We start from the raw sequence: 24418 nt of genomic DNA on the forward strand, positions 1-24418 counted from the left end.
TTGGGGAACGAATGGGGGAGGGTTTACTCAGCAGTATTCTCCTTTAGTTTGGTCATGAAATGAGGACTGCTTTATGTAAATTGTTCTTACTGGTGCCAGCTAGCTGTAACTGCAGTCTGGCTGTGCTAGGGCAGCAAATAATATGTGTCATGGATTTTCTGTTTGGAATGTATAAGAATTCAGCCTTTTGGACTGAAAGAACAGAGTTGATGCTTTAGAATAAGAGTACTGAGACCTCCACAACTGACAATATGTGGAATAACGAGAAGCTATAAGCCTTTAAAGCTTATAGTTCTGCTTTTATAGCTTTATGCCTATTGATACTATTGGGTAATATGTGGGAGGTACTTAACTGCACACAGTTGCTGCAGTCCTAATAGTTGGCAGAATAGAAAGCAGTACAAAAGAATTCTGATTCTAGGCATCTTCACTTGCAACAGTCCTTTGGAAGATGTACTTTGTGTGTTCTGTGAGCTTCATTGGCATACTGTCTGACGTTTTTTGGCTTTTGTGGTTAATGGGATGTTTGCTGCACAAACTATACAACAGATGTGAACCACTGTTTGAAAGGAATTTTAATATGCAGCCAATCTACTGTATGCCTGTTTTTTTATTTTTTTATTTTTTATGAATATGAACCAAGCAAGGAATTTAGGCTCAAGAAGGCTGTTCTAGAAGTCTGCATTAGCTTTTAATGTTTATACAAATGAACTAAGTAGCAGTGGTTCACAGAAGAGGAAGCCCTTTTCACAGTATCAAGCTACCCACAGGTAAGAGATTAAGGTCCTTTCTTTGTGACCACCCCCACTTCCCACCCTTGACCCCTCAGGCCTTATGTCTATCTCTCTCTCACCTTTGGGAAGTTTTTCTGTTTGGTTTTAATTTTAATCATACCAAGGTTAGTAGATTGTTTAATGTAAATTTCTCAGGAGATTTAGAATACCATATTTGGATTTGGTCTTTTAAAAAATGATTTTCACTTTTTATAATTTTCCTCAGGTTTGTATTGAAATGAACTAACGGGCTTCATATATGAACATTACTCATGCATACAATATGTTCATATTACATAGAAATCAGTTTAGACCTCTTTTCATTATAGTCTTGTTACTGTGTTTTCAGTTGTAGTGACACCAACTGGTATACACAGAGAAATGACATTTTATGACCTTACTAACTATAAAGTTTTAGTGTAAATGTACCACTTTGAATTCATCATCAAAATCTGACTGCTTCTGTTTTCACAAATGGTTCATTGACATACATTAGAAGTGTGTATTTATGAACATAACATGGTCAAGTTTTCTAGTTCTACCTTTATCCTTTCCATTTCCACATACTTAAATTTATCACCATTTTAACAAAGTGAATTTAAGACTGAAACTAAAATGAATGTATTAGAAGTTTTATTTTAATATGTTTTAAGTTAGATGAAGGGTCGCAAGAAGCAATTATCATTTATTATATTATTTTTTGTATACTTGAAAAATTGCATACAGAAAACCGTAATCTAATTTAAATAAAAATAAGGAACTATACAACATAAAGAATATATAACCATACTATAAAGGCATAAAGATTTATGTTTATAAAGAAATGCAAGTATGTGTGTCTGCTAATATCAGTATGGCCAATGATAAAATGTATTACTGATTGATATATTTGGGGCGATGAGGGTGAGTAGGTGACACAGCAATGGGTGATAATGAGGCTAGTTTAGAGAAGTAAGGGAGGAAAGGGATGGTATTAGGCAGTTGTTTGCTCTTTGCCTTCCTCTCTAGAAGTTGAACAGCAGGATCTTTCTGCAACCTAGAAGTGTTAGTTTTAGATGGGGCTTCGAGCTCTCTAGACTCTCTGAAAGGCCATTGGTCATTTATTACTACATAGTCGGGTACTTAAAAGCTAGAGGCCAGCTAGAGTGTGGATGAAAGCCACACACTCATGCATCAGGGGGACAACCTGTTTCTTTTTGTCTTTTGACAGTGTTGCTTAGGTTTTGTTTGTGGGTATGTGTTTCATCTCAGTAAACAGCTTCACTAGGATTAGAGAAATGGTTATAGTAGAAAGGTACCAATTTTGCTTTATGTGCTGCAGGTTATTGGATTGGGAGAAGGGCTTGCTTCTCTTGTGGAGAACACACATCTCTGAAACATTTGGGAAGTTTTGACACTTCTCTAGAGCAATTAATTGGGAAAATGTTAGATTAGGAGAATAGTCGAGGCCGACTTAGGGGGTTTTATTTATAGGTAAAGAGGCAAGGGAATTAGACCAAAACAGAGGAATTTATTGAATGCAGTTCAATAAATATTCAGTTGGGGGTCATAGCAAAGTACATGGAAGAGTATTTTCTATATAGACAAATAACCCTAAAGAGAAGCATGTAAGAAGACAGTAATAAATGTCTTGAGGATAAAGATGTTTAATCTTTGAGACTATTGGAGTTGAGTGTGAATGATTCAAAAGTCTGGGATAAACTTTGAGTTTTTAGTTTTTGTGTTCCTCTTAGGTAACAAAATTTATTAGCAAACAATGTAGAATACTAAAATCTTGGAAGTGGAATAGACCTAAGTGATCAAGTAACATCACACTTCTCACAGGAATCTTCTGTTTATTATTTCTGACAAGTAATTATCTAGTTTCTGCTTCAACATTTCTAATGACAGGAGGGAGAGTCTCTAATTTCATAAGGCAATTCCTTTTTTTTGGGGGAGTCATCTGAACAAATCAACATTTGTTGATTTTGAGGTGGTATTGGCCTTTCATTTTTTTGTTTCTGTGCCCGTCTATTTGTCCGTCTGTCTGTCTGTCTGTCTGCCTGCCTACCTGCCCGTTTCTCTCTGTATTTCTTTTACATGATAGATCCAGTGCTATTTAAAGAAAGCCATTAGAATTCACCTGTGTTTTCTAGGCTAAATATCCTCTATTTTCCCAACTACTCCTCATACAACACGTTGTTCTAGGTCATTCTTTGGCCTGATCATCCTGTTTTGTCCTACTGTTTTTTGAGTCCCTCTTTATCTGGGACACTCAGAAATAAATGTAATGGTAAAAAATGTCTCTCTTCCCTTAGTGTGCTTCGGGTCTGCAGTTTAACTTTGTTTTGACATTTCTGGCAGCCACCTAGCACTGATGAAATTTATTGATAAGTTGCGTAAGTTCAAATCCCTCAGTATTTTTCACACATACCTTTGATAACCTTTAATATACCTGGATATTTGAACCATTGTTTCAATGTATTGTAATGCTTTATATTTGTAGTTACATATTTTCTTATAATTTCTTATATTGTTTATTTTATTTTATTTTGATATTCCTTGATATATTTTCCACTTTTTAATAGTTTTTTTCAAAGAACTGGCTGTTGGTTTTATGGATGGTTGCTGTTTTATTGAGTTTTCTCTCATAATTTTCTGTTTTTATTGTAATACCTTTCCTCCTTTACTAACATTTTTGAGTTTGTGGGTTTTTTTTATTAATATGTGCATTTAAGGCTGTCATTTCCTTAATGATTTCCTCCTTAATCCAAAAGAGTTTTTACTCTTTTAAATTTATAAGGAGATCCTTTTCCTCTCATTTCATTGTTGCTCATCTAACTTTGTTATCTCATGGCCAGAGAATGTGGCCTTGTGTGATTTTTTTTTGTCTTTGAATTTATTAATATTTCCTTGTCACTGCATATGTGATCAATATTGTGTGTCAGATGTGTTCATGGAAAATGCATGTTCTAGGTTTGATGGACATACAGTTCTATCTTTCTATTTTTTTAGCATGTTGATTAAGAAATGCATTGTTTATACTGCTTTCATTTTCTTCATCTGTAGATTGGTGTGTTTAGCCCTGATTGTGGATGTATTAATTTCTTCCTGACTTTTTTTAACCCTGTTTTTGCTTTATATGATTTGAAGTGATACAATTTAGTAGATTGTACCTTTTATCTATAGGAAATATATTTTTTTTGTCCAATTACATGATTTTCTATTTGAATTCCTTTTTTCATGTTAAATAGTGTATTGTTTTTCTGTCCTTTAAATTTTTAACCTTTCTGTGCTATTTTGTTATGGGGTGTGTCTCTTGTTTTTATAATGCATATCTGATATTTTTGTCACTTTACCCAGTTTGAAACCTGATACTTTTTTTAGGCTGACAATTTTATTTTTGCCCTACATTTCACAACCCATATATCTGTTAACTCCCATCTTATGGTTATCTGAGATTTTAAATCCAGAATATTTATTTTGAAGGTGATGGATCTTCAATTTCAGCCAGCCCATGAGTTTTACTTGTTTTTTGGAGCATTGATGTTTCCTTTTGGAGCATTCCTCCAATTTCTTAGGGCCTTTTGCTGTCTTGTATCTGTACTATATCTTTGTGTAATTATTTTAGCAAGGGTCTGTTTCTTCAGTCTTTGCTCAGAAATAACATCTTTATTTCTCTATCCTGTTGATTGCTAGTTTTTCTGGCAGTAGAATTCGAGGCTAAAAATAACTTTTCCCCTGAACTTTGAGGATATTCTCTTGTTTATTTTAGCATTCAGTATTGTTGATGACAAGTCTGATGTCAGTTTAATTCTTTTTCCTTTGTGGTTAAACGATTTTTTTACTCTAAGTTATTAGTATTTCTTCATTGGTTTTCTGAAATCTTAACCCAGTATGTCTAGGTGTTAGTTTTTTTTGCTTGTTTTAATTTAGTCTGTTTTTGTAATTAGTAGCCCTGTTCTAGGGAAAAAGTATATATATATTTTTAAATTTAACTCTGAATTGGTTTTTCTTATTTTCTTTTCTTCTCAGTTCTTATTTTCCTAAAACTCCTCTTCAGTGAAAGTTGTTGCTTCTGGGTGTGTTCTCCATCTTTCTTAGCTTTTCTGTTTTCCTTTGTATAGTATTTTGAGAGAGCATTTGGTTTTGATTAACTGTGTCTCACTTCAGCTGTGTCCATGAAGCTCATGATTTGAATTTCTAATATTTAAAATTAATTTCCTTTTATATCAACTTGGGTACAGTACGCTTTCAGGATATTTAATGTACTATTTTGGAATGTTTTCTGTTCATTCTGGCAATTAACTAGTTTTTGCTTGTGGGGTTTGGCACCTATTTGTGATTATGTTCATTTTTGTATCTGAGATTTACTGTTTTACTTTGCATCAGTGCTGAATCAAGTGATTGTGAGGGGTTGGGAAGTGATACTTGTACTTGCTGCTCATGGGAAATGCTGGGAATTTATCTTTTGGATATTAGCCTCCCTTCTCTGTCTCTTCTGGGGTTTAATGTCTGGGTGGGTCAACTAATCACATTTTTAAATGCCACTGCTGCCCTGGCTTATCATTAGCGTGGAAGAGATGGGGAAAAGTGGAGCTAGTTTAACCGCTAACATACAGATTGCATGAATGTGTTTTCATTGTGAGAATTGGAACTGGCACATCTACGTGAAACTCTGTATTTCTGTTCTCTTGTCTTTCTCCGTGTGAACTGCTATAAACTAGTTTGGCATTTATTCTTCCAGACTTTAAAATATCGCTTGCATTCCTATATAAATATTTAGAAATAGGTTTTTTTGTGTTTTAACACAATGACATATAAAACCTGGAAAATATTGACTACTTACATACCTAAGTACTTTCTATTTTATTATCCCATTTAACCCCTGTAACATTTTTAGGAGGAGAGGCATCATTAACCATTTCAGTTTCATAGTTGAGGATACTGAGGAAAAGAGGGGATATATTATCTTGAACAGGTAACTTAGCTAGGAAACGATAGTACCAGTATTCAAAAAGGTATGTCTGGCTCCAGCTTTTGCAGCATGAAAGTACTAAGAATTCTGCAGCTGCTTTGTGGTACACTTTATATTCATGCCCATGAAAGAAATCTACCACATTCTTCTTAACCTTTTTCGTGTTCTTAGTGTGGATGCTCCACAGCATTTTTTTTAAACCTATTTTCTTAGTGATGGGTGTTATATTTGTATTTAAAGAAAATTTTTTTTAACGTTTATTTATTTTTGAGACCGAGAAAGACAGAGCATGAACGGAGGAGGGTCAGAGAGAGGGAGACACAGAATCTGAAGCAGGCTTCAGGCTCTGAGCTGTCAGCACAGAGCCCGACGCGGGGCTCGAACTCACGGACTGTGAGATCATGACCTGAGCTGAAGTCAGATGCTTAACCGACTGAGCCACCCATGCGCCCATTTGTGTGTTCGTTTGTTTTTTTTTTTTAATTTAAATTCTGTAAATTCCTTTACTTAAGGAATTTCACTTGTGATTCCTTCCACTGTCAGGCACCTAAGTTCCTCCAGTGTCTGAATTATCATCTTCAAATTGTCTTTTTAAAAAGAACTTTTTGTTCTGTGAACAGTCGTTGTTGTCATTTTGTCTACAATTCTTTTGGTTGGGCTTCTTCGATCTCCCCCTGAATATGGACATACTTCAAAAATTCCCCACTTGTAATTTTTGGGATCCAGCTTCTTTAAGCAATTTTACTTTAGGGCCTCATTTAGGGTCAGAGTAGATGGATCTGCCTGGTTCTCCATTTCAGACACCCTCTAAACATGAATAAGTTCAAATCATGTTCACCCCTGAACTATCACACCCTAGAATTGTACAGATTATTAGGATACACCAATACTTTTAAACCCACACATTGTATTCTCAAATGAAAACACCTAAAAAAAGAAGGCATCTTTGTTTCAAGTCAACATTAATATTAGAATACTAATTCAGTATGGCTGAGATTTCCCTTCTATCATATGGTTTTAGTAATTCTGTAGTCCTGGAACCAACCTTCATGTTTATCAATACCCTCATTACTTTTATCTTTTTTAGGTATCATGTTCCTTCTTACCTGTATCAAAACTCATACTTGAACAATGAGTTCTGGATTGCAAGAGAGAATTTATTTTTGTCTAAGTCTAAGTCTTTGTCCACAAACTAAACAAAAACAATTTGTATTTTTGCTATTTTGGTTCACTAGTAGGTATCATGATAACATTCCTTTTTAAAATATTTTAGTTTATCTTAAGATAGGTTTCTCAAAATATCTCTGGTGTGTCAAAATGATGTACAGTTCTTGCCTATTTGCCTTTAAAAATGGTTATGACAATGATGTCCTCTACCAGCCGTGTATTGAGACTACTCACTGCTGTATATTATTGCTAAATATAGTTGCCAATCAGATGTGTAAAAATGTGTTTTCTTTTGTTTAGTGTTTCTGTGATTATTAAGTTTAACTTTTTTCTTATGTTTGGTTTTTTATGTATTGCCTGTTTATGATTTTTAATTTTTATTTTGAATTGTCCTTTTTATTCAGTAATAGGTGTTCTTTTTTATTCTGGATACTAATTCCATATCTTTGTGCTTTTTAGTTTTCAAGTATTTCTCAGAATTTGTGGTTACTTGTAGTGCTTTCTGTGCCTTTGAAAATTTTTGTGATTTTGTATCTAGTTTGTTTGCTATTGTACTGATATGCTCAACTGCTATTTTTTTTTCTTCAAAATTTTAAAATTTACATTCTAGTTAGCTGACATACAGTGCAATATTGGTTTCAGGAGTAGAATTCAGTGGTTCATCACTTACTCAACTGCTATTTTGATCCATTTTCAACCATTTATTTCAAAGTCTATTCATTTCCCTGTTAATTTCTGATGTTGTCTCTATCAGATATTTTATTGCTTGTGTCTGTCTTCTAGATAATTTATTGCACTCACCTTTTAATACTTACGATAATAATTACTGCTTTGTCATATGCTCTCACATCTGAGAAGGCAAGCATCATTTTTTCTTTTGACTTTCAGTTTTTTTCCTGTTTTGCCTTTTTTTTTGCAGATTAATTTCACAAGGTTGTTGTGCTATAAAAGTAACTAGATGGCATTTTAGCTAGAATTACTTCTAGTAAGTTTTATCCAGGAATAATTGATATTTTTCTACAAGTCTTATATCCAATGTAGTTCTAATATTTCATGTATTTTCTACCTCTGTGAATTTTTTCACATATGTCATTGTTTCTGGATACCTTTTTCTTGTGATTCTGAAATAAATGTTTTCTTCATTGTATCTTCTGTGTGTTCTTACTAACTTTGGTGTGATTTCTAGAACAGTATTAAGTGTGTTATCACACTTTGTTTTTGCCTTGAATGGAAATACCTGTGGTGTTTTACCGCTAAATATAAAGTTTCAAGTAGCCTTTATGAATGTAAGGAGCAGTCTTTATGTCCTTAATTTTTATTTTTATCAGTGAATGGGTGTTGAAACATATTAAGTGACATTTCATTATCTGTTGAAAAATGATATTAATTTTTGTAGCCATTTTGGGTTGTGAATAAATTTTTAAATATGCTTAATTTTTTAATTATTAGAGGTGCTTAAAATTGGAAAACCGTGAAGTTTAGGGCAATAAAAATTATCTCTTAGCAGTTAACCAGGCATATGAGGATAAAAGAATTTGATGAAATTGTATAGTTTCTTATCTCCTGGCCTTAAAGACCCAACATAGAAAGTCTCAGTCATGTCCCATAGACTGTTCTTCTAGTTTCTCCAAGGAATGTTCTTTACACAATATATTTATTTATTAGGTCATTTGTTACACCATCAAGAGTGACATGGCTAATCATATTTCTTCTGTTCTCTAGTAGAATAACTTCAGAGTCTTTGTTTCAACATGAGAAAGATTAAAAAAAAATTGAGGAGAGAATTATAGTAAATATTTGGAAATGCCAAAATGAAGTCCCTGATCTGAGTTTGTGAATCTTTTAAAAGAGCTTTGTGATTTACTCTATTTATTATTGTATTTCTTTGGAAATTTTCTTTCTTTTTCTTTCCTTTTCTTCTTCATTTTGTAAATTCTGGAGGCTCTAGGCTCTGATAAATATTTTCATATGGCAGAGGGCCAGATTTCAATAGCTCTGAACTCAGTATGTTCCTGTTGCTTAGCAACTACTTGTGAAGTCTTGTGGATGTAACTGAATTATAAATAGGGTTATGAGCAGAAGTGCAATTGCAATTGAAATTGTAAAGAAAGGCATACTCTTTCTGTTTCCCAGCTGAAATTTGAGTGATTCTTTATGCAGAGTCAGTTTTTAGAAATCTGGTTTATAAAAATTAGGAGTACTAACCCTATCAGGAAGACTTAATAAGGGCTGTGTAGAGGTCTTGTTTATAATGACACATTTGAAATCATGTTTTTGATTATTAAGAATAAACAGTCTGTTTTGGAGAGATGACAGTTATGGGAAAGTAGAGAACTTTTAGTTTTCATGGGCATTCGTGTAGAAAGATATCCATGCATTATATTACTGCCTGTATATCTCTTCCACATTTATATTAGAATCTACATGCAGTAGCACTTTAATCTATGCTATGTTTTTGTACTTTTAAAAATCACATTGTTCTTTAGAGTATTTTAAAATCATCCTATTATAGTGACCACTTAGGCATTTGATAAAGATTGAATACATGAAAAAAAACCAATGTATTTTTATTTTTTCTCAGCAGAACAGTGCATTTTGGAGTGCAATTTATCACAATTTTATTTAAGAATCAAAACTTAAAGGATTCTGGGGCACCTGGGTGGCTCAGTTGGTTAAGCCTCTGACTTGGGCTCAGGTCATGATCTATTGGTTTATTGGGTTTGAGCCCTGCATTGGGCTCTGTGCTGACAGCTCAGAGCCTGGAGCCTGCTTTGAATTCTGATTCTGTGTCTCCCTCTCTCTCTGCCCCTCCTGCTGCTCCCGCTCTGTCTCTCTCTCTCTCTTGAAAATAAACATTCAAAAAAAAAAAAAACCTTAAAGGATCTTTTCAGGTCTCCTAATTTAATTTCTATTTATTCTAGATAGAAAACTTTAGAACTAAAGATTTTATTAAATGATATACCTAAGCCAATAGCCCCCTGCATATCTGCATTGTGTTTTTCTGCATCAGTCTCTTAATTGATGCATATCTACCAGCTCTTTTTTTTGCACTCATATTTCATTAGTTTGCACAAAATTTAATTGTATTCTATAGCTTATAATAAAAACATACAGCAGAATACAGTAACAAGCACAACCAATATGAACGGGTTAAGATCTCAGTGTATTTGTGGTTACCAGTCAGTATGTTTATTGAATGGGTAGAGAACATTGGTTCATTTATTATGATGGTTAGAAATAGAGTGGTTAAGAGAGTTTCCGAAGTATAGTGTTATTTGGTCAGATCTCTGCCGATGTTTTTTAGGTTTGAAATGATGAAACACAGTGATAATTCATGGCTTTAGATGAAGGAACTGTTGATAGGAACTGTTGATTAGGAACTGTTGATAATAGCTTCTGACAGCCTAACCTGTGAAAGGAAGCTTCTTAGGAATATTTGCCAGAAACAAGTAGATTGTATTTTTATGCATTACTAATGAGAAAAATTTTAGAATGGGAATGTAATTTTTCTTTGCTCCCTAGGGGTGTTGGCCCATTCTGACTTGTACGCCCGGGAGAGATCTTGCCATCAAAAGCATAACTTTTTTCTGAAGTTTTAACTGAAGAACAATCAATTTATGAAGATACAGATTTGCTATTTTTCCAATCAGATGAAAAAGTTGTGGTAAATATAATTTTAATTAGATCTGCAAGGAGGGATAACGTACCAACAATGTTGCTTTGCTATAGAAAAGGAAAAATAATACATACAAAGAAGAATTTGAGTTTGCTCCAGGATATGAAAGAAGATTAGGGTCTTTCCTTTAGTTATGTTTGTTATTAAAGCAACACTTTTGTACACATAGGCGAGGGCCCCAGAACATCTGGCTCTCAGCTGACATTTTAAACTCCTGTGAGTTCTTGAGAGAGAGGGCCAGCAGAGGGGGAATAGAATGGAGAAATGAAAGGTAAAGTTTCTGACACTGTCTAAACTCCTCCAAGGCATTTTAGTTGTTGTACTAATTAACACTGAGGTGTCATTGGTTATTTAGTGCCCCCCCCACCCCTCAAATTCAGATTGGTATGTGATGTGTGACTGCTGTTGAATACTGTTATGCAAACATCATGCTTTCTCTGTTCTCTTGAAATAAAACTGGGTAGTATAAAAACATTTTTTTTCAAAAAAGTATAGCTGCTTTAAATAATATTTAAGCAAATAGGAAGTGCTGAGGTTTATATTTAAAATACTTGACTTATGTATCTAGAATTATAAAATAATTTTTTCCACTTGGAACACCTTGTTATCAAAGTTTGACCCATTTTTATGTTCTCCCTCACTAATTGTAACTCATGTTAACTCCTATTGCTTTCCTTTGTGATGAGGATTATAGTTTATTTGTTTCAGATAAAGTAAACAAGATCTATGTACATAAAAGATGTGAATACAGTTGTAGTTAGATTTTGGATATCCAAGTCACATATGAGTACAACAGTAAGAAAAATAAATAAGATAGTAAGCTTAGTTACTTTTCATTCAGACCAGTGTTTAAAATAATACTATTTATATTTTAAAAGCTTGGTTATACTTAATTTTAAAATCTAGCTATCTTTAACTGTTTACATTAAAAGGCTATATTACTCAATATGCTCATTTGATTTTATATTGCGCATATTTTTCCATCCTTCACTGGAGCTCTTTTTTGTTACTTAAAACTGTTTTATGTTCCTGTGTTTTAAAGGCATTGTTTCTAAGCCTTATTTATGATTAAAATAGCCCTTTACATATAATTTGCATAACCAAATTTTGAGTATAGTATAAACTAAATTTTCTGGTATCGAATGTATGAATTCACTTTACATTTTGGCTAACAGATAATCACCAAAGAAAATATTTAAAAATTAACTTGCCATTTCATTAAAATACTTTGGTGGAAGATTTGATGTAAGAAATGCATAGAACAAGTACTTTGATAAGTAGCAGTTGTTTTAACATGACTGTTTAACCAGCCTTTTATTTCAGCAGGTGTAATTTAATTTCTTGAAATTAAAATTTTTTTCTTCTTTTCATTTTTTCTGCCCCTCCTCCCTTTATGACTGGTTAGTTCTTACTAGCCCACAGTCTTTGTAGTTACTACATTAGATTGCACATTTTTTTGGTGATCTTTAGGAATTAAAACATACTACAAAGTAAATTTGTAAAGTACAAAGAAACATGTATATTAGGCATTATTACATTGGAAAGTTAGAATGATGAAATAGGTTTTGTTATCTGGATAACGATAAGAAATGTTAGGCATTGTCAACTTTAGCATTATCCCACTTTAGGCAGAATTGAAAAGTCAAAAATAGCAGTATTATACAGATTATAATTTTACATGTTAATTTAGCTTCCACTTGACATGAACAGTTAGATAATTTGTTTTCCTCACTAATAAATTAATTGAGAAAAACAATTGTTGAATACCTACTGTATGAAAGCTACTACTGTATGTTAGAACAAGTTTGTATTAAAGAATAAGGCATAATCCCCACTCTGTTTAGAGATCTGCTTTGATAAGTTATGTAATCTTTTGTGATTTTAATAAACAGTAAACAATCTTTTATCTGTAACTCAGATTCCCAAATAATTGCAGGGGAAAAGTGCTAGAAAAAAAATGCAGTGCTGTTCAGACTTTGAGAGATTTTATAGGGCCTTGAATGTTTTAGAGCTGTGATTAAAATGCTGCATCATTCTCCTGAAGAAAAACGCTTAAACATGTATGTGTACACACACACACACACACGCACAGCTATATATAAATAAGGTAATATGAACAATGACATATAACTTGAAAGTGGCCCATTTATTGAGCTTTATGTTCATTTTTCTTTAATTGCCATCTAGTAAGAAAAGATATGCCAAGTTAGTATTTTAGATGATGAAATGCAAGGCACGTCTTTTCCCCCAAGAAAATAAAGTTTTTGCTGGTAGTTTTACTCTTATATTCACATCTATTCTGGGATTTATACTAGTGTATTCTTTCTATTTTTAGACTGTTGCCAGGCAGATTTAAAATTTCTCCTTTTATGGTTGCCCAGTTTCTAGCTTTCTGACTGGTTGCATGAACCTGCTTTCTTTAGCCAACCACAGTGACTATGCAAACTGTATTTCAGTTTCTGTTGCTATGAGAGAACTGATAAGATGGCTGCAGGGGGCTCCCTTTGGGGTATGTTCATTATTGTAGAGAAGATTGTCATCATTATGTAGTAATAAACAAAAGTAGATTTCTTTTTCTTTTTTTTAAAGTAGCTTTCTTTCAAAATGATATTTTTTGAGATAGGAAATCAAACTAAACAAATTTTATAAGGCTTGAAAAATGTCTCTCATGTCAGATTTGATTAATTTTAATGGTGCTATGTATTGCACTTTTTCAGAGGCAGCAATTTGTGTAAGTGGGTATATATTGTTACTTTTTGTTAGTAAATAAGCATCCCGAGTCCCCGAAGAAAGGTTGTCCTCTGTATGTACACCTGTGTATATGAACCTATCAGCATGTTAGTTTACAATTCTGTCAAAAATATTGTAGATTACTATCTTTGCTTCCTAAAAGGGTAATTTAATTTTTAATTTAAGAATTATTTTAGGTACTAGATATATGTATATAGTTCATCATACTTTTAGCCAGTATTTACTAAGTATATACTATGTGCCAGACATTGTATACTCATTAATATTGTATCAGAGGATTTTATTTTTTATTCTTTTGTTAAATTACCTTTGAAGCACATCATAATGATACCAGCATATTTTAAAATGTTTTCTAACAAAGCAGTGGGCACTTGAGATGTTTTAATTTTATACTAGATGCATGATGAGATGTGCCAGAGTGATTTGTTAAGAAATACATAAATATAGGTAGTAAAGTCCATTTTGATAATATTTCTAAAAGGGTACATTTGAAGTATTGACAAATACAGTAAATGGTGGTAAGGTCGTCATTTTGAATAAAGACAGTATTAATAAAGTGTGACAAAGCCGATGTAACTTCAGAAAGTTCAGTAAGTATACCTCATTTTAAAACAAATTCATCAGTGTTAATTACATATAAGATTTTTTGGTTATAGTGCCAGTTAATAATACAAGCATTGCCTCTGTTTTACTTAAGACTTTCGAGTCCTTTTGGTAATTTTCCATGTGTAGAAGATTTTGTTAATGTACTTACATGGAGTGTTTATCTGCATGATGCTCAGTATTGTTTTCTTTCTTCTTGATGATAAATTTTTCTTAATCCTTTATGAGTATCTCATGCCCATTATTATCATCCTGTGAGATAAGCATACTAAAGAATTGTTCCATTTAGGACAAAGGAAAAGAATAACAGGCTTATTTAAGGTTAGCACGTAGGAGAATATGGATGTTGTTATTTTATGTACATTGCCTTTCATCGCTGTTATGATTATAGATAAACTTAGAAATGTAAACTCCCTAAAGTATAACTGAACATTCAGTTCTTTTGGTATAGTTGTTTTGTCTATGTTGAAAGTGTGACCCAGTAATAGGGGGCTGTTAGGTAAAACAAAAACAAAAACAAAAAATTAAGTATAGTTCTGCTATATATTTTTTCAAAGGACAGGTTTGAGATGTAATTCATGTACAATTCACCTGTATAAAGTGTACAGCTCAGTGGTTTTAAAAATATTTATAGAGTTTGTAACCATTACCACAATTAGTTTTAGAACATTTTTATTGTCCCCAAAAGAAGCCTTGTACCCACCTTTAGCAGCCATTTTTCATTTTCTCTCCAATCCCCCAACCCTAGACAACCAATAATGTGCTTTCTGTCGTTACAGATTTGCCTGTTCTGGACATTTCATGTAAATGGAATCATTCAATAATGTAGCCTTTTCTGACAGGCTTCTTTTACTCAGCATGTTTTCAAGATTCATTCATAGTGTAACATTGGTATCAGTACTTCATTTCTTTTTTAATAGCCAAATAATATTCCATTGTATGGATATACCACATTTTATTTATCTATCAGTTAGTAGATATTTGAGTTATTTTGGCTATTATGAATAGTTACTTCTTGGCTATTATGAATAGCATTTCTATGAACATTTGTGTATAGGTTTGTGCATGGACATATGTTTTTATTTCTTTTGGGTATATAGCTAGGAGTGGAATTGCTAGATCTTATGGAAACTCAATGTTTTAATATGTTGAAGAACTGCCAGACTGTTTTGGAAATCAGCTGCTTCATTTTACAGTTCCATCAGCATTGTATGAGGCTTCCAATTTCTCTACATCTTGGCTAACACTTGTGATTTTCTTTCTTTTTGATTATCCATTCTGATATGTGTAACATGTTATTTCATTGTGACTTTGATTTGCATTTCTCTGATGACTAATGAAATTGCACCTCTTTTCATGTTTATTGCTTATTGGTGTATCTTTGGAGAAATATCAAGTCCTTTGCTTTTTGTTAAATTGGGTTGTTTTTTATTATTGAGTTGTAACTTTTTTTTTGTATGTTCTAGTAGATACAAGTATCTTATCAGGTACATTATTGGCAGACATTTCCTCCCATTGGGTGAGTTGAGTTGTTGGTTCACTTTCTTGATGTGTCCTCTGCAGCATAAAAGTTTTTGCATTTTGATGAAGTCCAGTCCAGTTAATCTGTTTTATTTTCTTTCATTGCTTGTTTTTTTTTGGGGTCATATATAAGAAACCATTGCCTATTCTAAGATTTTATAGATTTATATCTAAGTTTTCTTTTAAGATTTAAAACTTTCAGCTCTTAAATTTAAGTCTGACTCTTGATTTTGGCCCAGGTCATGGTCTCACAGAGAGCGTCTCATTGGGCTCTGCACTGACAATGCGGAACCTGCTTGGAATTCTCTCCCTCCCTTTCTGCCCCTCCCCTGCTCTCTTGTGTGTGCATGCTCACTCTCTCTCTCTCTCAAAATAAGTAAATACCATTTTTTTTTTTTAATTTAGGTCTTTGAGCCATTTGGAGTTAAATTTTTTTATATATGGCATGAGAATAGGGGCTCCAAATTCATTCTTTTGCATGTGGCTATCGAGTTATCCCCATACTATTTGTTGAAAATACTGTTCTTTCCTCATTGAATGGTCTTGGCACCCTTGTCAAAAATCAGTTGACCATAAATGTGAAGATTTATTTCTTGACTTGGAGTTCTATTCCATTGATTTATATGTCTGTCCTTTTTGCTAGTAGTACTACACTGATAGTATTACTGTAGCTTGTACTAAGCTTTGAAAATATCAAGAGTGAGTTTTTCTATGTTGTTTTTCTTTTTCAAGATTGTTTTGGCTATTTTGGGTCCCTTGCATTTCGATATGAATTTTTTTTTTTTTAATTTTTTTTTTTCAACGTTTATTTATTTTTGGGACAGAGAGAGACAGAGCATGAACGGGGGAGGGGCAGAGAGAGAGGGAGACACAGAATCGGAAATAGGCTCCAGGCTCTGAGCCATCAGCCCAGAGCCCGACGCGGGGCTCGAACTCACGGACCGCGAGATCGTGACCTGGCTGAAGTCGGACGCTTAACCGACTGCGCCACCCAGGCGCCCCTCGATATGAATTTTTGGATCACCTTGTCAGTTTCTGCAAAGAAGATGGCTAGGATTTTGATAGGGATTACGATGAATCAGATCAGTTTTGAATGTTGACATTTTAATATTAAGTCTTTAATTCAGGAATATACATTGTCTTAGTGTTTATTTAGATCTTTAATTTCCTCTACAATGTTTTATAGTTTTTCAGAGAATAAAGTTTTGTACTTCTTTTTGTTAAATTTGTTATTTTTGATGCTATTATAAATTGAATTGTTTTTTAAATTTTACTTTCGAAATGTTCATTGCAACGGTATAGAAATACAATAGATTTTATATATTGATCTTGTGTCTTGCGACCTTCTAAACTCGTTTACCAATTCTAATAATTTTTTAGTGGATTCCTTACATTTTTCCGTATATAAGATTGTGTCATTGCAAATAGAGATAGCTTTACTTTGTTCTTTTCAAGTTGGATAAACTTTATTTCATTTTCTTGCTTACTTGCCCAGGCCAGAACCTCTACTTATTGCTGAATAGAAGTGGTAAGAGCAAACATTTTGTCTTGTTCCTGATCTTAGGGCAAAAGCTGTCTTTCACTGTTGAGTAGGTGTTAGTTGTGGGTTTTTCCTAAATTCCCCTTAGAAGGTTGAGGAAATTCCCTTATTGTTTGTAGAGTGAATTCTATCATTTGCTAAGATGGCTTGTAGATAAGTTACTTTTAAAAGATAATTAAATATTTAGTACTGTGCTGATAATACTGTTGTAGCTAATATAAGAACCAGTCTGTAGGTTGGTAAAATTAAGAGTCTACTATCAGATTGCATTTACTGTGTGGTTAGGCTTTAGGAATTATATTAAATGACTTCTTCATTTTCAAAGAGATAGAGAAGAAGATTGTGGCAAACATCATGTATAGTTTACTCTTGAACAATGTGGTGCTAATCCCTAATGTAGTCAAAAATCTGCATGTAACTTTTAACTCTCCCAAAACTTAAGTACTAATAGTCTACTGTTGACTGGAAGCCTTTCTGCTAGCATGCAATTAGCACATTTTGTATGTTATATGTATCATGTACTGTATTCTTACAGTAAAGTAAGCTAGAGAAAAGGAAATAGTAGAAAATTATAAGGAAAAGAAAATAAATTTACAGTACTGTACCTTAAAACTTTTTGCCTATGAGTGGACCCATGCAGTTCAAATCTGTGTTATTCAAGGGTCAACTGTCGTTTATTTATTACTTAACATTTTGATACAATAGAGCAGCCCATGGTAGCAAAATTTAAAGGATGAAATGTATAAGAAGGGCATCTGTGCCAATGAAAACAACTTGGTACTGAATTGGGTATCTGGTTGACCTTGCCAAGCTAAAATTCCTACTGTGTAAAGGAATGTGTGATAGCAGCATGGTTATTAATGTATTCATTTAGATCATATATTAAGGTGAATGTCATATAAGTTGTCAAATAAATGAGAAAAGAATATGACTTGGTGTAGTGTCTGACATATAATTGTCCCTTGATAAGTGTCAGTTTCTTTTTCTCTCTTTAAATTGTTTTGTTAACAAAAAGGGGAATTTATAATATAGAAAAAGTAGTATAAGGCATGCCTAAAAATAATAAATATGAAACTCAAGATTATGCTTATCTTTGTGTTAAGGAGTTGGGGATGGGGAAGGAGGAGCATGCTATCTGGTAGTCATACAAAGGGCTTTGTTTTCTATTTCTAGTTGTTTTATTTCTTATCTGGATGGTGGGTACACACATGGTCATTATCTCAGAATTTGTGTCTTACTGCATGTTCACAGTATTTTATAATGAACACTGAATTATAAACGCAATCAGTATTGCTAGACATTTGTAAAATAATATAAAATTTGAGTTAGAATGGAACTTAGCAAGCATCTGGTCTGATCTTTGTTTTTACAGTTGAGCAACCTGAAATCTAGAGAGTTAGGGTGATTTATCCTATGTTGATTGTTCTGCTAATGTTAGAACAAACATTGAGGAGACCCAGTTTTGTTAGTTTAGAAATCCTGGGTAGGCCAAGCTTTTTATAATTATGCATATATTCTTTAAGTTTATTTATTTATTTTGAGAGAGAGAGAGAGAGAGAGAGTACACACACACACACACACACACAAGCAGGGGAGGGGCAGAGAGAAGGAGAGACAGAATCCCAAGCAGGCTCCATGCCATCAGTGCAGAACCCTATGCAGGGCTCGAACTCATGAGCTGTGAGATCATGACCTGAGCCGATATCAAGAGTCAGATGCTTAACCAATTGCGCCACCAGGCACCTCTATAATTATGTATTTTTAAACTGATAAGAACAGATGCTACACTTGATCTTAGCCAAAAGGCTGAGAAGTGATTATAAATACGTATTTTTAAAGTGTGGTAGATTATATAATATTTCACCATTATTCTTTCTTCTTGTAAGCTTCTTGTAAGAAGATGATATATATCTATGCCTTTTGTCACGTGACATGAAGTATTTCCCAGTGGTTGCTTTTTACTTCTCCACGCCTTTAATGTGTAACTTGGCTTTAACCAATAGACTGTGAGTGAGAGTGATGTGTACTATGTCTAAGAAATAGCTTTAAGATCCTGGTGTATTGTATTGTTCTGTCATCGTAGTCTTTTCCCTTTGCCACAAGACCTAGATTTGGGGTGGGGGTGCCACTCCTTCAGCCTATGACCTAGAAAGATGAAGAATGTTATTAGCCAATAAGATTTTAGGGGTGGAAGTATTGTTGCAGTATTATTTAGTGAAAGGTGGCTGATACAGAAAGTAAGCTTTTCACTCTTTCTTCTTAGGTTTGGTCAATAAGAAAAGTTAGAGCTGTTTCCTGACATTTGAAGAATTTACGTTTTTCACCTTCTCATAAATCATCCTGGGTGTTTTAGTTCACCCAGCAAACTATGAAAAATACATTTGGACAACTGGTTTAAATTCCTGAAGAAATTATTACATGGACTTATGTAACTTTACTCATTATCTGCATAGGTGGTAGAATTTGGTGAGTAGGACAAGCTAGTAAATAGGGCCCTGGGGGATAGGATAACTGGCTAATTTCCTAAGGGAGTGTAACTTGATAAGTGTATTTTAAAATTGCATTTGTTAGATCAGGTCAGTCAGTTTTAATTTGCCTATATAATAGAATGATCCCAAAAATACACTTGGAAAAGTGATTTTAGGGTATCTTGCGTTTTTTTCATGTAGACTACCCTAGAATTTCTGAAAACATAGCAGTGAATGCAACAAGTTAGTGACCAGTCTGGTTTTGATGTGACCAAAATTTCAAGAACATGATTTGATCCTACTTTTCCCAAAGAATTGTTGGTAAACCAAACTCCCTGTTTCCTTTGTTGTTGATTATTTTTTAAAAATTTAATTTCGGATATTTCATTCTACATTTTGATACTCCAGCTAATATCAGTAGGTTGATGACAGGCAGAAGGGATTCTTTGTTGAGGTGTCAAATATTGTGATCATTTGATACTTTACTGAACGAGTATTAGATAACAGATTTCAGCAACTAATATTTTTTTAAAGATAGTAGGATAGCTATTGAATGTGTTTTATGAAATTAAGAGAAGAACGATAGCATAGAACTGAAAAATTGTGAACTGTGGGAGATTCTGGATCTTCAAGTAAATATTGCCAGTGCTTTGTGAGTGACTGGGAGAGAGAGCCTACAGAAAGCAAGAGAATATGGAAGTGTGATGATGTGGGATTTTAAACAGAAGTAGTGAAAGTAGTTCTACTGAAGTTTTAGAAAAATAATTAACAGAAATGAAAAGATATCCATTATTTAAGATAAAAATTTAGGGGTGTCTGGGTGGCTCAGTTGGTTAAGCATCCGACTTTGGCTCAGGTCATGATCTCCCGGTTCATGGGTTTGAGCCCCATGTCGGGCTCTGTGCTGGTGGCTCAGAGTCTGGAGCCTGCTTTGGATTCTGTGTCTCCCTCTCTCTCTGCCCTTCCCTCACTCGCATTCTGTCTCTCTGTCTCTCAAAAATAAAATAAAATGCAAAAAACAAAAAAATTTATAAGAAAAAGCTAAAAATTTAGAAAGTTCTTTATACTAAATTTGTACAGATAAGTATTAAAGTGGATGAACCATTGCATTATCAGTTTTACCAGTCTCATTAATGGACAGTAAACAGTAAAGCAGATTTACACATTTATTGTGTAACACCCTGAATATTCTTTATGATTTTATTTTCAGGACTGTTGCGGAATTCTCAACTAAATTTGGGAGTGTGAAATAAAATCATGCACTTCTCAGTTGAGAGTGGGTTCTCAGGGAATCAAGTGGCAGAATTGTGTTTCTAAAGAGGCTAGGAATCATGAGCATAAAGTGATTATGTAAGAATAAACCATTATTAGTCCTGTTGGCCAATATTTATTTAGTCCATTTAATGAAAACTCAAATTTGAATAAAATTGTTCCCAGCATCTCAGTATTCAGATTAATGTTATAGTAACATCAGTTAACAGCATGAATGCACTTGGAGTGTTACGTCAAAGATAGAAATGTCAAGTCTGCTTAAATGGCTTTGCTTCACATTTTACAAGTTACTGCTAAGTTTTATTTTAAGTACACTTCATCAGGTATCCATAACTTTGAATTAGGATAGTGTTTGTGTATGTATGCATATGTTTTGATTTAACAATCCAGGTATTCCTATTGTTTTGTTAACTGTTCCTGGAAAGCAGTAGTACAGGCCCTTGTTTATTCATCAGAAAAACCCTACAGGAGACCTCTTATTCAAACAATAAATCTGGGAGTATATTATGAGTATATTTCAGTTTCATCGAATATGTTTCACTATAATCGTTCACCTTTATTTTCACAGCCTTTGGATTCTTGGTAGAGTACTTGCCCTCATCTGCTTCCCTTGTTGCTGGGCAAGGTTTGTGATACTGATGTCTGATTGGTTTTAGACAACTATGGCTTTGAGCCAATCAGGCAGTGAATTTCGGTTCTCTCACACAAGGAAGCACTGAAGCAGCTGCTGATTTATTTTTTTCTATGGGGAGATTATATAAACTAAGAGTATGGCTGCAGCAAGCTCCCTCTTGGGTATGTTTGAAAAATTACAAGGTTCATCTGGAACTGAAGGAGAAAAAAAAAATGAGGTTTATTTTTAAAACTTGTTTACTAAGAAAATCTGATAAGTGGTTAATTTGAGAAAAAAATATATTCAGATGACAGATTACCTATTTTTATTTTATAATTTTATGTTTAAAGGACTGCAGAATGATATAGTATACGAAAAATTCCCCTTCAATTTACATGAATATTTACTGTTGTAATCCACACATTGCTTTATTGCTTCAAAAGGGGAGAGCTCAAAAAAAAAAAAAAAACAAAACAAAAGGGGAGAGCTCATAACATGCTGTGAAAGGCAGTTAAGGAGAAAAAGATGTAGTAGTTGTACTTACAACACTTAATATAGGTTGTCAGGAGTCAGACATTTTAATTTCATTAGGTGAATCAAACTGAGTCAGTTCAGTGCAGTAGACAACAAAGCACTTGATGATGCTATCTGTAGTAAACCTTTGGGTCCAAAATACTATTAATTTTTGGAGTCAGATCTATAACAATAGTGATAGGTAGGTATGAAAACAATCTTGTCATTTGGATTCAAGGTTCTGCTGAATTTTTAGTTATAAATGCTTTATAAATATTAAGGATTGTGGATTGTTTTAAAAAAGAAATTTACATTTGAATTTTACAGATTCTTACTTATGGGGAGAGAAGTATATTCTTGTTATGTATGGTCCATGTTTGACTCATTCTCCAGTTAGGGAATTGATTTATATTTCTAGAAACATTCAGGGGTATTTAAAGGAAGATAAATTAAAATAGCATGAAAGGTGTGTATTTTTATTTATTTATGTTATATATTTAATATGTATTGTATAGATTTAGATTTTATATGCATTTATGTTCTAGATTACTTATATTAGATAAAGAACCTCACTAACATATTTCGGATCCAGGTTTTAACTATGTTTCCCTGACCTTATTGTCTGTCTCCTGTTGCTGGGCAGGAATCAGAATGCTGGCTACTGATTGGCTGAGTTTGTGAGCAGCTCTTGAACAGCCACTTAAATTCTTGAGCTTTTTGAGCAGGCAGATTGTAGGCTAAGACATTACAGCTTTTGGTAATACTTCCCTTTGTTGTTTCATAGCTATGATCTCTTTGCTAGAAAAAAGGGTAAAAGTTGTAGGTAGAGGGGGGGACGAAGCAGAGAAGAGAATAACGTTTTCACTTAAAAAAATAAGAGGCTTATTGGCCTTTCCTTAAAAATAATTTACCCAAAATTTGAAAAAAATTCCAAGCTATAGATACTTATTTGCAGGTAACATACCCTCTTGGTTATTTAATTATTAATTCCTCTGGTAAAGGTGAAGCCTTTTTTAATGCATTAGAAAAAGATTTTATTAATGACAGTATTTTCCTGTCTGAATATAAAGAATAGAGACCTAAAAACAGTTTTTGACTCTCTTCTTCATGAAAAAAGTATTTTCTAGAGAAAGTTCATGTTTTACACATTTACTTCTAGATATGGCAGGCATTTTCTACTGTAAAATATAAATGATTTTTCCTGTGAAAATGAATTACAGGCATATGAAAGCTTCATGATTCTAGTGTTGCAATCTAAAAAAAGTAGTTTTTCTTTTGTAGAATAGTTTTGTGAATGGCATTTCAATTCCAGATGACGGTATTTAAACTGATCCTTAGAAATGTATTCTTCCGGTAGTACAGCCATGGAGACTTGTTTGCAGGTAACACACTCTTTTCAAATGTGTATCTTTCTTAAATATACTTTGCTTATGCAAAATACGTTTTTAAAAAGTTATTGCTGATTGGTTTACACAGATATGGTTGAACTAGTTTGAACTGGTTCATGCTACTTCCTTATGCTTTGTCTATTTTTCGTTATACTTAGAACCCATAAAATATCTGGTAAATGGCTGTAGTGTGCTCCCTTGTGGGTATAGATGGTAGTTATTTTGTAATTCTTTGTACAGTACTATATTATTACTGAATTGAATGACAACTTAATTGGTAAAAAGCCAGCTTGCGTGGAGTGTACTTATTTTTATTAAATGTTATTTGGTGGTGGCAATTTAAATGTAATGTTTGCATGTTGGATTTCTTACCTATATACAAAATAACAGAAGTATTTGAGAAATTTGTCTCAGATTCTCTAGTTTATGCCTAAAAACACTGTGTATATACATAGACAATTACTAAGTTCTTAATGTATGGAATCTCATTTAATCGTGACTACAACCTCTGTGGCAGGTACTGATAATGATAGACCCTTTTTAAAATTGCTGAAACCAATGTTAGGAAACTTGCCCTGTGTCACATAGTAAGCACATGGGAGAGCTGGAATTCAAATCCATGTTTTCTGTCTGCAGAATTCATGTTCTTAGTGGGGTTACTGAAAATTATGAAAATACACATTTTTTTTTAGAGGAATGCTTGCTTTTAATGCAACTCACAATAACTGTCAGGTATCCATGTAACAGCTGACAAATGTGGATATTATGAGGTCAGAGTCCAAAAGAATTACAGCTCAGGTCTAAAAATATTTAAAAAGTAACCATACTCCTTAGGTTATAAATTTAATTATTTTCTGTCTTTGAAGTCAGCAAGAAAAAGTGATTACAAAATTTGCATTGTATCGTCTTTGCAGAAAAATTTCCAGTTAGTATGAGTTCGGAATGTATAGTGGGTGGGGAAAAAACTTGAAGTTTTAATGTTAGACTGTAATGAATAACCCTTAAAATAGTGCCTATGATAATTTTGCAGTAAAGCTTCTGTTCAATTGAAATGTAATTTTCCTGAATAGTTTTACTGAGTTCCATAATTAAAAGTCTAGGAAGACTAGGAAATACATTATAAGTAATTGGCTTAAAGTGAACAAATGAATGCAGAACGTACCACAATCTAGAAGT

The 24418-nt window shown here is 33.3% G+C and overlaps 1 protein-coding gene, 1 non-coding gene and 1 pseudogene across 4 annotated transcripts in view; 1 reads left to right on the plus strand and 2 right to left on the minus strand.

The window, feature by feature from the left end:
* ATF7IP (activating transcription factor 7 interacting protein) overlaps positions 1 to 24418 on the plus strand; it is a 122266-nt gene that overhangs the window by 24851 nt on the left and 72997 nt on the right. The gene's annotated exons all lie outside the window — the stretch shown is intronic.
* Positions 6822 to 6939, minus strand: LOC124502808 (small nucleolar RNA SNORA40). Its single transcript, XR_006960056.1, has one exon. It is a non-coding gene; the product is annotated as a small nucleolar RNA SNORA40 (small nucleolar RNA).
* Positions 18644 to 18806, minus strand: LOC124502836 (uncharacterized; annotated as a pseudogene).

This window comes from Lynx rufus, unplaced genomic scaffold (assembly GCF_022079265.1).
Source record: "Lynx rufus isolate CCGP_SWC_20201006 ecotype Redwood Valley unplaced genomic scaffold, mLynRuf1.p SCAF_7, whole genome shotgun sequence".
Classification (NCBI taxonomy): Eukaryota; Metazoa; Chordata; class Mammalia; order Carnivora; family Felidae; genus Lynx; species Lynx rufus.